The 13,120-nt window shown below is 47.6% G+C and overlaps 1 protein-coding gene and 1 non-coding gene across 4 annotated transcripts in view; both read left to right on the forward strand.

Annotated features, from left to right (window-relative positions):
- Positions 1-13,120, forward strand: part of LHPP (phospholysine phosphohistidine inorganic pyrophosphate phosphatase) — a 122,915-nt gene that overhangs the window by 28,693 nt on the left and 81,102 nt on the right. The window lies entirely within an intron of this gene.
- TRNAG-CCC (transfer RNA glycine (anticodon CCC)) lies at positions 7,283-7,354 on the forward strand. The gene has a single exon. It is a non-coding gene; the product is annotated as a tRNA-Gly (tRNA).

Genomic DNA, 13,120 nt, shown 5'->3' on the forward strand with positions numbered 1-13,120 from the left:
ACTTTTTTGTTTTGCTGTTGTATTATAAAGCAAATCCAACACTTAATGTTATATGCTTTCAGATCATAGTATGCCTTTCAAAAAGAGATGGTTGTTTTTGACCTTACAATGCGTTAAGACGTTTAACAGTAATGTAAAAACACAAAAAGGTGTTCAGCATTATTACTCATTCAGGAAATGCAAGTCAAAACCACAGTGAGATCCCACCTCACACCCGCTTGGACTACCATAATAGTTTTAAAAGAAAAATAACAAGCGTTGGGAGGATGTGGAGAAATTGGAACCCTAATATAGGAATCCTGGATGTACAGTGGAGCACCCACTATGAAAAGAGCCGCTATGGAAAACAGTTCCATGATAAGTTGAATGTGGAATTATTGTATGACCTTAGCCATTCCACTTCTAGGTATATATCCAAAACAATTAAAAACTAGTATTCAAACAAAAACTTATACATAAATGTACAGAGCAGCACTGTTCACAATAGTCAAAAGGTGGAAATAATGCAAGTGTTCATCAAGTGAATGGGTGAAGGAAATGTGGTCTGTTGTCCCAGTAGAATATGTCAGTGGTAAATAGAATTAAATACTGAAAAATATTGCAGTGTGGATGAACTTTGAAAACATGATGGTAAGTGAAAGAAGCCAGTCACAAAAGGCCACATTGTACATATTTAACATTTGTATACTATATGCAGTGTCCAGAATTATTGTTGTTCAGTTGCTAAGTTGTATCCAACTCTTTGTGACCCCAAGGACTGCAGAAAGCTAGGCTCCTCTCCGTGAGGGATTTCTCAGGCAAGAATACTGGAGTTGGGTTGCCATTTCCTTCTCCAGGGGAATCTTCCTGACCCAGGGATCGAACCCAGGTCTTCTGCACTGGCAGGCAGATTCTTTACTGCTGAACCACCAGGGAAGCCCAATGTCCAGAATAGGCAAATCCGCAGAGACATAAAATATTCATAGATGAGCGGCTGCCAGGGCTGGGAGTATGGAGGAACGGGGAGTGACTGCCAGTGGGTATGAGGTCTCCTTTTGGGGTGATAAAAGTGTCTGAAACTCAGGGGTGGTGTGGTTTCACAACATGGTGAATGTACTTAATGCCACTGATTTGTACACTTTAAAATGGCTACATTGGTAACTTTTATGTTATTTTTTTCATGTTGTAAAAAAAAAAAAAAAACCCTACCTAAAAGAAAAAAACCCTCCCTAACAAAATCAGTAGTAATTCCTTAGTATTATCTAATACCAGCTCATATTTAAATTTCCCTGGCTCTCTCAGTCAGTTCAGTCGCTCTGTCGTGTCTGACTCTTTGCAACCCCATGAACTGCAGCACGCCAGGCCTCCCTGTCCATCACCAACTCCTGGAGTTTATGAAAACTCCTGTCCATTGAGTTGGTGATGCCATTCAACCACCTCATCCTCTGTTGTCCCCTTCTCCCCCTGCCCTCAACCTTTCTCAGCATCAGGGTCTTTTCAAATGAGTGTCTTTTATGTAGATTTCTTTGAATTGAATCCAAATAAGGTGGTTTTGTCTTTTAAACCAGTCTCTTTTTGACTTTCTATCATGGAATGTTTCAAGTATCTGTTGACAGAGAGGAACATAATGAAACCTCAGGTATCCATCAGTAATTATCAGCTAATAAGCACTTTTTTTTTTTCCATTTATTTTTATTAGTTGGAGGCTAATTACTTTACAACATTGCAGTGGTTTTTGTCATACATTGAAATGAATTAGCCATGGATTTACATGTATTCCCCATCCCGGTCCCCCCTCCCACCTCCCTCTCCACCCGATCCCTCTGGGTCTTCCCAGTGCACCAGGCCCGAGCACTTGTCTCATGCACCCAACCTGGGCTGGTGATCTGTTTCACCCTAGATAATATACATGTTTCAATGCTGTTCTCTTGAAACATCCCACCCTCGCCTTCTCCCAGAGTCCACAAGTCTGTTCTATAAATCTGAGTCTCTTTTTCTGTTTTGCATATAGGATTATATTTACCATCTTTCTAAATTCCATATATATGTGTTAGTATACTGTAATGGTCTTTATCTTTCTGGCTTACTTCACTCTGTATAATGGGCTCCAGTTTCATCCATCTCATTAGAACTGATTCAAATGAATTCTTTTTAATGGCTGAGTAATATTCCATGGTGTATATGTACCACAGCTTCCTCATCCATTCATCTGCTGATGGGCATCTAGGTTGCTTCCATGTCCTGGCTGTTATAAACAGTGCTGCGATGAACACTGGGGTGCACTTTTAAAAACTGTGTTTAACTGTTCATTCTGAAGCAGTTTCCCACTTACAGAGAGGTTGCAAAAATAGTGTGGAGAATTCCCATGTGTCCGTAGAGCTTTCCCAAAGGCCAACATCTTACATAGCGAGAACCCAACGATTATAAAAGAGGGAAATCCGCCTTGACTCCAGTGCTGACTAGCCCAGGGACCCTCTTTCTGGACATGCTGTGTTGGTGTCACACCCCCCCACCACCCCACACCCTTTACTGTGAGCTGTTCCTGTCTGTCTTTGTCCTTCAGCACCCTGGCAGTTTTGGAAGAGTGCATGCATGCTAAGTCACTTCCGTCAAGTCTGACTCTTTGCAGACCCCTGGACTGTAGCCCGCCAGGCTCCCCTGTCCATGAGATTCTCCAGGCAAGAATACTGGAGTGGGTTGCCAAGCCCTCTTTCAGGAGATCTTCCCAACCCAGGGATCAAACCCACTTCTCTTATGTCTCCTGCATTGGCAGGTGGGTTCTTTACCACTCACGCCACCTGGAAAGCCCTTTGGAAGAGTACTGGTCAGTTTTTTCATAGAATGTCCCTGTTGTTTCCTCACGATTTAAATGTAGGTTTTGCATTTCTGGTGTATTTAATCCTGGTCGTGTGTTTCACGGACGCAGTGCTGGCCCCAGGGGTGCGTCTGTTCAGGAGGCTCAGGCGGGCACTCCGCCCTTTGTTGGTAGCTGTCACTTAGACCCCCATCGGAGGGGCCCTGCTCTCCGCTTAAAAGTTACGGTGTCCCTTTGTGACTAGGAAGTGTCTTGGGGCGGGGGAGTATTTTAATCCCATGTGAACATCCTCTTACAAGTCATTCTTTTCCTCTCCTAATTTCAGCATCCGTGGACAACTTGTACTTGTAACAGTTGTTACCATGGTGTTTGCCAAATGGTGATTTTCCGTCTCTGTGGTTCCTCTGTATTCGTTAGAATTTACTGTAAGGAAGAACTTTCCTTTTCCTCCCGTTTGCCTTTTAATTTATTGCAACATGGACTCAAGGATCTCTGTTTTATTCCATGAGTCACAGTCCATTCCTCCTGTCATTTTCTTGCCCAGATTGTCCCATATTTGACCATTGGGATCCCTTTGGAGATGAGTAGCCGCTTGTTTAGGACTTCCGTGGTGGCTTAGATGGTAAAGAATCTGCCTGCGATGCAGGAGACCAGAGTTTGATCCCTGGGTCAGGAAGATTCCCTGGAGAAGGGAATGGCTATCCACTCCAGTATTCTTGCCTGGAAAATTCCATGGACACAGGAGCCTAGCAGGCTACAGTCCATGAGGTCACAAAGAGTCAGACACGACTGAGTGACTAACACTTTTACTTTCTTTCACTCAGGTGCTCGTTTAATCTATACCCTTATCTCTCCTCTCCCCTATTTATTTTGAATCATCCTTCAGATGCAAATCATCACTTCATCTGCAAATATCTCCATGTGTCTCTAGGATAGGAAATCTTTTAAAAACATGCAGTGTCATTATCACATCTAAGTATTAATAATACTAATAATTCCTTATTATCTTTAAATGTCCAGCCATTATTCACATTTCCCTGATTGTCATATAATTGTTGCGTCGCTTGCAATTTGTTTGAATCAGGACCCAAATGAGATCCTTGCACTGTGATTGGTTGGTGTGATTCTCAAGTGTTTGCTCATCTGTCCATTCCCACGCCTTCCCCGTCTCCCTCTTGGATTCTTTGCAATGTTGTGAAGTTCCCCACGGTCCAGATTTTGTGGATTGCGCCTCAGCGCTGTCCTGTCCCATGCTGCCCTGGTTTCCTGTGTGTCGATAGTTAGACCTGGAGGCTTCCTGAGAGTCTGTTTCGGTTTTCCGACGACTGCTCTACGGGTGATGGTGCGTCCTCCTCCAGCGTCTAGGTGTCTCCTGTGGTGTTAGCAGCTGTGAGTGATCGGCTGTGACCCCAGGTATCCACTGAGTTCTGCGAAATGGTGATGCTTGAATCCTGTGTCATTCCTGCTTCTCTTTTTCTCTGGATGACTTCTATATAGGAGAACTCCCCACCCGTCATCTGATCCCCCGTATGTACGAAATTCCAGACAAATGCCTGTTTCTTTCCTATTATTTATGAGCTTTCAAAGTGAGTTGGCTCTCTAGCACTCTCCCAGTACCTTGGGGATTTAAAACTTTGTATCACTATAAATAGATAAAAGCATAGTCGATGTGTTCTGTTCCGTTGCAGTTACTCGTGTTCAAAGGATCCCATCTTTGACAGGCAGGAGCCTGTACAAGCTGCCTCTGCCTCTACGTGTAGCGCGCCGGCTTCTCATCGCAGCGGCTTCTCTTGCTGCGGAGCGTGGGATCTCAGCTCACCGGCTTCAGTAGTTGCGGCTGGTGGGCTTAGTTGCTTGCCCGAGAGAGGCATATGGGACTTTAATTCCCTGACCAGGGATCCAACTTTGTCCCCTGCTTTGGAAAGCAGATTCTTAAACCACTGAACCACCCGGGAAGTCCCCCAAAACTGTTTTTTTAAAGCCACCATTATTTCACTGGGTGTGTGTGTGTGTGTGTCACCAACAGGACCCTCAAACTCACTGTATTTCCAATTTTTAAGGGATTTGTTTTCCAACGTTTAAATTTGTTTTACAGTTACATAAAAATTCACATGGTTCTGCAGTCAAATCCACGAAACAAGGTACTTTCGAGGACCGCTAGCTTCTGGCCTTTCCCTCTCTTCCCACCCATCTCTCGTCACCTAGTCCTTTTTTATAAATATTATAGCTTGGCTTTCCATTTCTTAAATATAAGCAACTACATGATATTTGTATCCTGCTCATAGGGAATTTGAAATAATACATTTCTTAAGATCATTTTTTTTTTATAGAGTGGGAGAAAGGTTGCTGTTGTAATCTGAGTTAAAACAATCAGTATTTAGAATTACTATGTCAGCACCATGGTCACAGCCATCTCCAACAGTCTCCCCCACCTCCCACCACCTCCAACCAGCAAAACAGCAGACCGTCACTGCCCAGAAGTGAAGACCAGAAGAACACCAGAGTGTTAAGAACACCAGAGTGTTAAGACTTGATAATATCTTGGTTGTCTTTGCAGAGCTGACCTTGGCTAATCCCCTTCCCTCCCACCTTTTGTTTGTTTACTGTTTCCCAGTTACTTTCAAGGTCAGCATCTTTCACATTCTGAATGAGAAACTGCCCTCCCCACACCCCCCGACGAGGCACCGAGGCCCTTTGGGGGTGCAGGTTGATCAGACTTCTCATTTGGCGGATGCCAGGGCCGTGGGGTCCGGGGAGGCGGGCTAGGGGTTTTGAGTTCCTGGCGTGGCTGCTGTGGCCGGGGTCCCTGTGCCGTCCAAGCTTTGTGAGCCTCTGTGGCCCTGGGTCGCTAGGGAGTTGTTTTCTCTGGGGGCTCCGGGCACAGGTGACAAAGCTGAATCTTACTTCGCTCCTCTTATCATCCTCTCTGTCTCCCCCTCTTGACAGACAGTTGATCCTTTTTCTGAACTGTCCATTAATGTTATTCAAGCCTCAGGATTTGTAGACATTTTAAAGCAGTATGGCCAAACAAGGCCATTTTGAATGAACTGTGTCTTTTGCACAGGGTAATAATTGCCTGCTCCTGCTTCTCTATTTTTAATGAGAAATGCCCGCGAGGGGCTATCTTGCTGCTCAAGTGCCAGGCTGTGGCGAACCTTATATTTTTCAAGCTGCTTTAATCAATAAAGTGATCACCAGTCATTTCCCTTGATAACTGCTTCTTCCCAGGCCCAGACCCGCCTCTCGCTGCCGAGGAGTTTTCCACCTGCACTCGGAATGGCTATAACTCCCCAAATCCAATTTTCATTTTAACCTTTCCTCGATAGCCTAGAAATAACAGATTGCCGGGATTACTCTAATAGATTGGAAAGGCCAGCGTCTTCGAGGTAACCAGGGCCTTTCTGGGATTCGCTAATAAGGCAAGAATAACATACCTTAAAGGTTACTTCTAGAAATACCTGATTCTCATAGTTGAAGGCTTCTGAATCAGTGGGTGGTTGTATTGCTGCATACCAAATCCCAAATGATGCAATGGTTTTGGCAGTTTTCCATGATCCTAAGAAACTCCGTCGCCTGCAAACTGTGCGTGTTTAATGGAAATGGGGACCGTTTAGACCACAGTGCTTGGCACCCAGTGATCGGCAGCCTGGAAGCTGAGGACACCCATTTCACAGATGAGGAACGTGAGGCTTGAGCCGCACGTGTGCCGGGCACCCCCGGGACCTGTCACGTTCCCGCGTACTTCGTGAAATCCTTACTCCAGTCCCCCCATCGTGCGCTTGCGTTCCCATCTTAAGGTTAAGGCAGGGTTTCTCAGCCTTGGCACTGTTGACATTTTGGGGCCAGATCCTTGTGATGAGGGTAACCCCCATCGTCCCCCAACTTCCCTGGTAAACGGTAAAGCGTCTGCCTACAATGGAGGAGACCTGAGTGCGATCCCTGGGTCGGTAAGATCCCCTGGAGAAGGAAACGGTAACCCACTCCAGTATTCTTGCCTGGAAAATCCCATGGACAGAGGAGCCTGGTGGGCTATAGTCCATGGGGTCATGAAAAGTCGGACACAACTGAGCAACTTCATTTTCACTTCTTTTTTCAACCCCCATCATCCCCCAATTGTGAAACCACAGGTGTTCCCAGACGTTGCCAGAGGTCCCAGGGGAGCACAATCGCCCCCAGTTGAGAACCGGGGCACTGGGGAGTGGTCACATCAAAGCCTGCTGTTGAAGCCAGGATTCCTCTGCAGACGGAGTGAGGCCCCCAGTCCCTCCAGGTCTCTGCTGCTCCCCAGTTCTCGGGGTGGTAGCAGCGACATGTCAGAACGCTTAGCTTTGAAAAGGTGTATTTAGGAGTGCCATATATTCCATTTTGAAAAAAATGTTAAAATATGTCTTGTTGGCAGAATGTAGAAAATATAAAGTTAGACAAGATTGCAGGTGGTAAGGGTGAGTACTCTGAAGACAGCCTGTCGACAGTGGGGGTGAGGGGACTTCCCTGGTGGTCCGGTGGTAAAGACTCTGTCCTCCCAAGGCAGGGGCCCTGGTTCGATCCCTGGTCAGGGAACTAGATAGATCCCACATACTGCAACCAAGACCCGGCACGTCCAAAAAGAAAAATAAAAAACGGGGACAAGGTTTGTGGGCTTATCCAAAGAGAGCCAGGCATAAGACATGGACTTCACTGCATCATTGTGTTCCCTGGTTCTCAGGGCGTTCATTCAAGGTGTGGGCCATGGGGACAGTCTGTGCCCGGGGCGGGGAGGCCCGTGGGTATGGCATGAACATCCACATGGAAGGCCTGTCTTCCCCCTTTGTCAGCCGAGCCCTCCTCCAGCCCATCCTCCCCACCAGAGGGGTGCGTGGTCTTTGGGTGTTAGCTTGGGGACCACTTGCTGGGGCGGTGGGAGCACCAGGAGAGACAGGGCTGCAGCCCAGCTTTGAACTTGGCTCTGCCTCCAGCCCTGGGTGGGAGGTTCCAGGAAATGCCAGCCCTGGGATTGCCTTTGTGCTTTTTCTCAGACGTCAGGAACCTTTAAAACCTCCCGTCTCAGCTTCTTCCTAAGACGTTTCCTCCCCTAACGCCTTTTAAAGTAGATTTTGCTTTCCTTCTCCTCAAAACACAATTTAAAATAAAAAGTCTGATTATGAGGTAACTCATATTTGTTAAAGGAGGTAGATAAAGTTCAGAAAGTACAAGGGAAAAAAAAAGTTCATCCCCTAACCTGGAATAACACAAATCATGCTTAATATTTCCAATTTTTTTTTGGCGGGGGGAGGGGGAATCTGTGCACACACTTTTGGGGGCTTCTGGCATCCCAGCTGATGCTAGTGGTAGAGAACCTGCTTATCATTACAGAAGACATAAGGGACATGGGTTTGTTCCTGGGTTGGGAAGATCCCCTGGAGAAGGGCATGGCAACCCACTGCAGTTTTCTTGCTTGGAGAATCCCATGGACAGAGGAGCCTGGCGGGCTGCAGTCCATGGGGTCGCAGAGCCGGACATGACTGAAGCAACTTAGCATGCATGCATGCACACATTTTTAACACAAAGTTGGATAATTCTCCATCTGCTGTTTGAAACCTGATTCCTGTCCCTGCCCCGTAACATCAGTAACAGTTTCCTTTATGCAGATGCAGGCACTTCCACACGGTAACTTTTGTGACTCCAGAGCATTCTGTCACAGGGACTACCGTAATGTTCTTAAGCACGGGTCTGTCCTCCCATCCCCTTGCTACCGTACCATGCGTTCGCAGTCCCCTGTGGTTGGACATTTAGGTTGTTTCCGGTTTCCCTCTTGCACATAAGCCTCGTGAACACCCTCGTATTCCTTTGGTACATTTTAAATTGTTTTCCGAGAAATCCTGGGGGTGTGGCTGCCTTGCCATGATGCACACTGTTCATTTCTATTTCACAAACGCCATAGCGGCTCAGCTTCCTCACCAGCTGTACTTGCAAGTGCTCATTTCCCAACATCCTCACCAGTATCGTTGTTTCTTACTTTATATGAAATAGCGTCGATGTATCCCTCACGAATGTGTCAGACGGTGGGGGAGATGCCTCAGCGATGACCGGCCCCCAGATGTGAGCCTGCAGGCTGAGGGTCTGGGGCTGCCCCCACAGCTAGGTGTTTTCTCAAGGCCGCTCTGAGTAGGGGTCCGGGTCCCGCGGGGCTGGGGTGCAGGCTGAGCCCACTGCTTCTTCACCACCAGCCCTGCTGTTTGGTACCCCATGGCGGGGAGCAGTGTTCCTCCTGGTAGAGCCTGGGGATCACTAGACATTTCACGAGAAGCGAACTTTCTTGGGAAAACTCTTTGGCGTTCATTGGAACTTGTGTTCCAGACATTGCCATCTGTTGGAATGGTGGCGGGAAGAGGAGTCCATGGTGGGCAGATGGATGTTTAAGAAGGACAAATGAATCTGCATCTTGAACCCAGACCCGGAAGCCTGCCTCAAGGGCTCTGGTGCTGCCTCCGGCTCCCGGATCTCTGTTCCGTGGGAGCCGACCGTGTCTCCATCTTCCCAGCACCATATTGCAGTCAGAAAGGAAGTGCAATCCAGGCCTGACAGGTAGGGTTTTTTTATTTCCCCCGACAGCGCACCTCTTGACCTCTATCTTCTTGCCAATGATTTTTTAAATCCTAAATGATTTGGCAATAATTGCTCCTCCTTGCGTGGTTATTGCCCTTCACCGATAGTAAATCTGTGAGATTCCCCAGGGGCCAGAGCACGATTTGGTATGCGGAGCCCACAAGCTGGCCCAGATAGGCCTCGCTGCGCCAGCAGCCACGTACCCAGGGGGTCCCGCACCCTGCCCCTCCCCGCCGCCCACCCATGGCTCCGGGCTCTGCCAGGGCTTAGCCGTTGGGTTATCAGGCAGAACCATAGCTGCTGCTCCTCGGAGTGCTTCCTCCAACGGCCCAGGTTTCCCCAGTTCTGCCTCCATGGGTCCCACCGCAAACGTTCTCACCCAGAAAGGCCCAGAGCCTCTGTTCTGAGCGGGGAGGAATTTCTGCCACATGCACACATGTGTGTGTGTGTGTGTGTGTGCACAAAATGGTATTTTCCCCAGAGCATGAAAGAGTCCAGGCATGACATTTAATAATTGGAAGACCATTTCATTTCCAAGGAGCCTTCTAGCAAGGTGGCCCCCGGGACCCCTGGCAGCAGTGGACAGGGTCCTAAGCTGGAACCACAGTGGGTGTTTAGAGGCTGACCTGACAGTGTCAGGACAGCTCCCTGAGAAGTCAAAATAGAACCTCCCACTGGAGCTTATGGCCGGCCTGCTGCCTCGGCCGGGTGCCCACCTGCCCTAGCCCTCTCTTGCCAGGTGAGCTGTGTGGTTGCCCAGGTGACCTGGCTTTGCAGGTAACCTTAGACTCACATGTGTGTGTAGCGTCTCTGGGGTGGGTCCCACTTCAGGGAACACGGGTTGTCACTGGCTGTTTCTTCTTGGGTGATGGATGATTTCCACACAGCTGCATGGGAACTTGTAGGCCCGAAAATGAACCCATCTGGATTTGACAGTGTTTTCCCCAGCATCACTTTCTAGGGAAAAAAAAAAAAATTCCAGCTTTACCATATCTGTATACTTGCCCCCTGGCACTATTATTAACTTAATGTTTCTCTAAATTGATTCATTCTATAAACTTAAGTGTATTCTAAAAGAAGCTTTTGATCCCTACTCTAAATGGGAAACCAGAATCACTCACCACACATAGATTACTCTAAAAATAAATACAAACGATTGTATTAAAAATGTACATCCTGTTCTACCTAAAATCAAATCGTGCTTCAACTGTACGTGTAACACACACTGGCGAACAAGAGTTTGGGTGGAGGAAAGCCCAGAGGAGTATGAAATTGAGAACATTACTGGGACGAAATGCAGTTTATTTCAGGTACCTCTTATGTCCCGCAGGGGGCGCAGCTCCAAGCGGTCCGCGGAATTCTCAGCCCTCGCGGGCATCAGCCACCTGCTCAAGCTCCCTAGGGCCCGTGTCCTGCAGTAGCTTCTCTGATGGAGGCCCCTCTGGTCTCTGCTGGAATATGATTAAGTGACCAGGGTCTGGTACCTCTGAGGCAGTCCACGCTAATTGTTAGAAAACCCTTGTGTTCACCTGAAACTGCCTTCCTGGCGCCTGGGGCAGCACCAGCCCAGCCCCTGTCCCCTTGGCCACAAGCTCTTCATGACTCCTCATTATTTGAAGGCCCATTTGGGAGACGCTTCCAAGGACATTCGCTTCACGTTTATTGACCTGTGGCTGACACACATGTGGTGTCTCCTTCGGGGAAGGCTCTCGCCCTTCCTCCTTCTGTACCCCCTAGCCTGGTGGACACCTGTTGCCCTTCAGATTGAAGCTCAAAACCTCACCTCCTCCAGGAAGCCTTCCCTGACCACTGCGAGCCCCATGAGGTCAGGTTTGACCACATCCTGCGTTTTGTCCCCCCCTGCGCTTTATCGCAGGTCCTGGCTATGTGTCTGTGAAATTACCTCACGAACATCTGTCTTCTGCCTTCCACTGCGAGCTTCACAAGGGTGGGGGCTGTGTTTCTAAGTCACTGTGTCCCGACTGCCCGGCCCATAGAGGACCCGATACAGACGGGCTGGGGCGCTGGAGGCCCATCGTGAGGACTGTGGTCTGTCTCTAACAGGGTTAGATTAGGAGTTTCCTCAGTAAAACGTTTCCTAATATATTTTCCTTTTAAACATGTGCCGATAACTTACTGTGTCCAGGCACTGCCCTGGATGCTTAACTTCCGTGTTTCTGTTTAAACATCACATTAGTTGTACCCATTGTACAGACTGAAGTGGATCATGAGATTGCAGGGCTAGCATATCACATAGCTGGGACCCCGGCCGACTTTCTCTGGCTCCATCTGAACCTTGAGCTCAGTCTGACTAGTCTGCTGGTCGCATAGGGCCAGCCTCTGTATTCCCTGTCTCCACCCCTCCCACTCGGAGATGGAAGGGACATTCCGTCTGGACTCCTCACAGGCAGAGTTCAGATAGATGGGTACAAGTCCCCTCATTTGTGACTGCTTCACGGTCATCACTTTTACTTTTCTTGGTTTTGGTTTCTACATTTGTTCTCTGGTTGGCCCTACCCAGCATCTGAATTTCAGAGAAACTTGTGGGATAATTGTCAGTTTCAAAGCCTCTCTCCCTGTCAACATCGGGACACTCACCGTGTCCCGGGAGCCTGGTTCCTTGGGCCTGGCTGACCTCCGACCAAGGACATTTCTGATCAGACTTGGGAACGTATCTGGAATGCGTTTGGTGTCTGACGTGTTAGACTTCACTTGCACTAGCAGAATCGTTTCCTGAAAATATTTTGAAGCTTTTTATCAGCGCGGTAGTTGAGTGAGGGAGGCTGCCCTTTTTCTTCTTTAAAAATACATTTATTTATGTAAAGAATTGACCCTGGTTCGATCCCTGGGTCAGGAAGACCCACTGGAGAAGGGATAGGCTGCCCACTCCAGTATTCTTGGGCTTCCCTTGTGGCTCACCTGGTAAAGAATCCGCCTGCAATGCGGGAGACCTGGGTTTGATCCCTGGGTTGGGAAGATCCCCTGGAGAAGGGAACGGCTACCCACTCCAGTATTCTGGCCTGGAGAATTCCATGCACTTTAGAGTCCATGGGGTCGCAAAGAGTCAGACACGACTGAGCCACTTTCACTTAAAGAATATGAATCCATTTAAATGGTAATATTCATCACGCAGGTTGGTGTGTTGAAAGGACACCTACCAGTGACGACTGAGGTTTCAGCAACACGAATGCTGACTGTGCCACTCATCCCCGACTCTTTCAGTTGGTAACTGTTCAGCAGTTCTGTGGTCTGGGCCTCTTAACTGTCCTTGTCGGTTATCCATTTTAAATATAGCAGTGTGTATCTGTTCATCCCAAACTCTCTGTCCCTCCTCCCAGTCCTTCCTCCCGGCAACCCTAAGTTCATTCTCCAAGTCTTGCAGCTGTTTTTAAGTTTTTCTCCTTGTCATTGGTTTTGAGCAATTTGATTATGTTGTGCTTCGATGTAACTTTCTTCATGTTTCTTGTGCTTGGTATTGATTGGGATCTTGGAGCTGTGGACTTATCATTTTTGTTGAGTTTGGAAATTTTTCAGACATTACTTCTCCAAATATTGTTTCCGTCTCCTCTCTGAACATCTTGCTTTCAGGGATTCCAGTTACACCAGGCCTCTTGAAGTTTCATCATAGTTCACTCTCTCTGTTCATTTTCTTAAAAATATATTTTTTTCCCTCTCTGTGTTTCATTTGAGATCGTTTCTATTTCTGTGTCTTCAAGTTCATTAATCTATTTTTCCTCATTG

This window comes from Odocoileus virginianus, chromosome 7 (assembly GCF_023699985.2).
Source record: "Odocoileus virginianus isolate 20LAN1187 ecotype Illinois chromosome 7, Ovbor_1.2, whole genome shotgun sequence".
In the NCBI taxonomy this organism is placed as follows: Eukaryota; Metazoa; Chordata; class Mammalia; order Artiodactyla; family Cervidae; genus Odocoileus; species Odocoileus virginianus.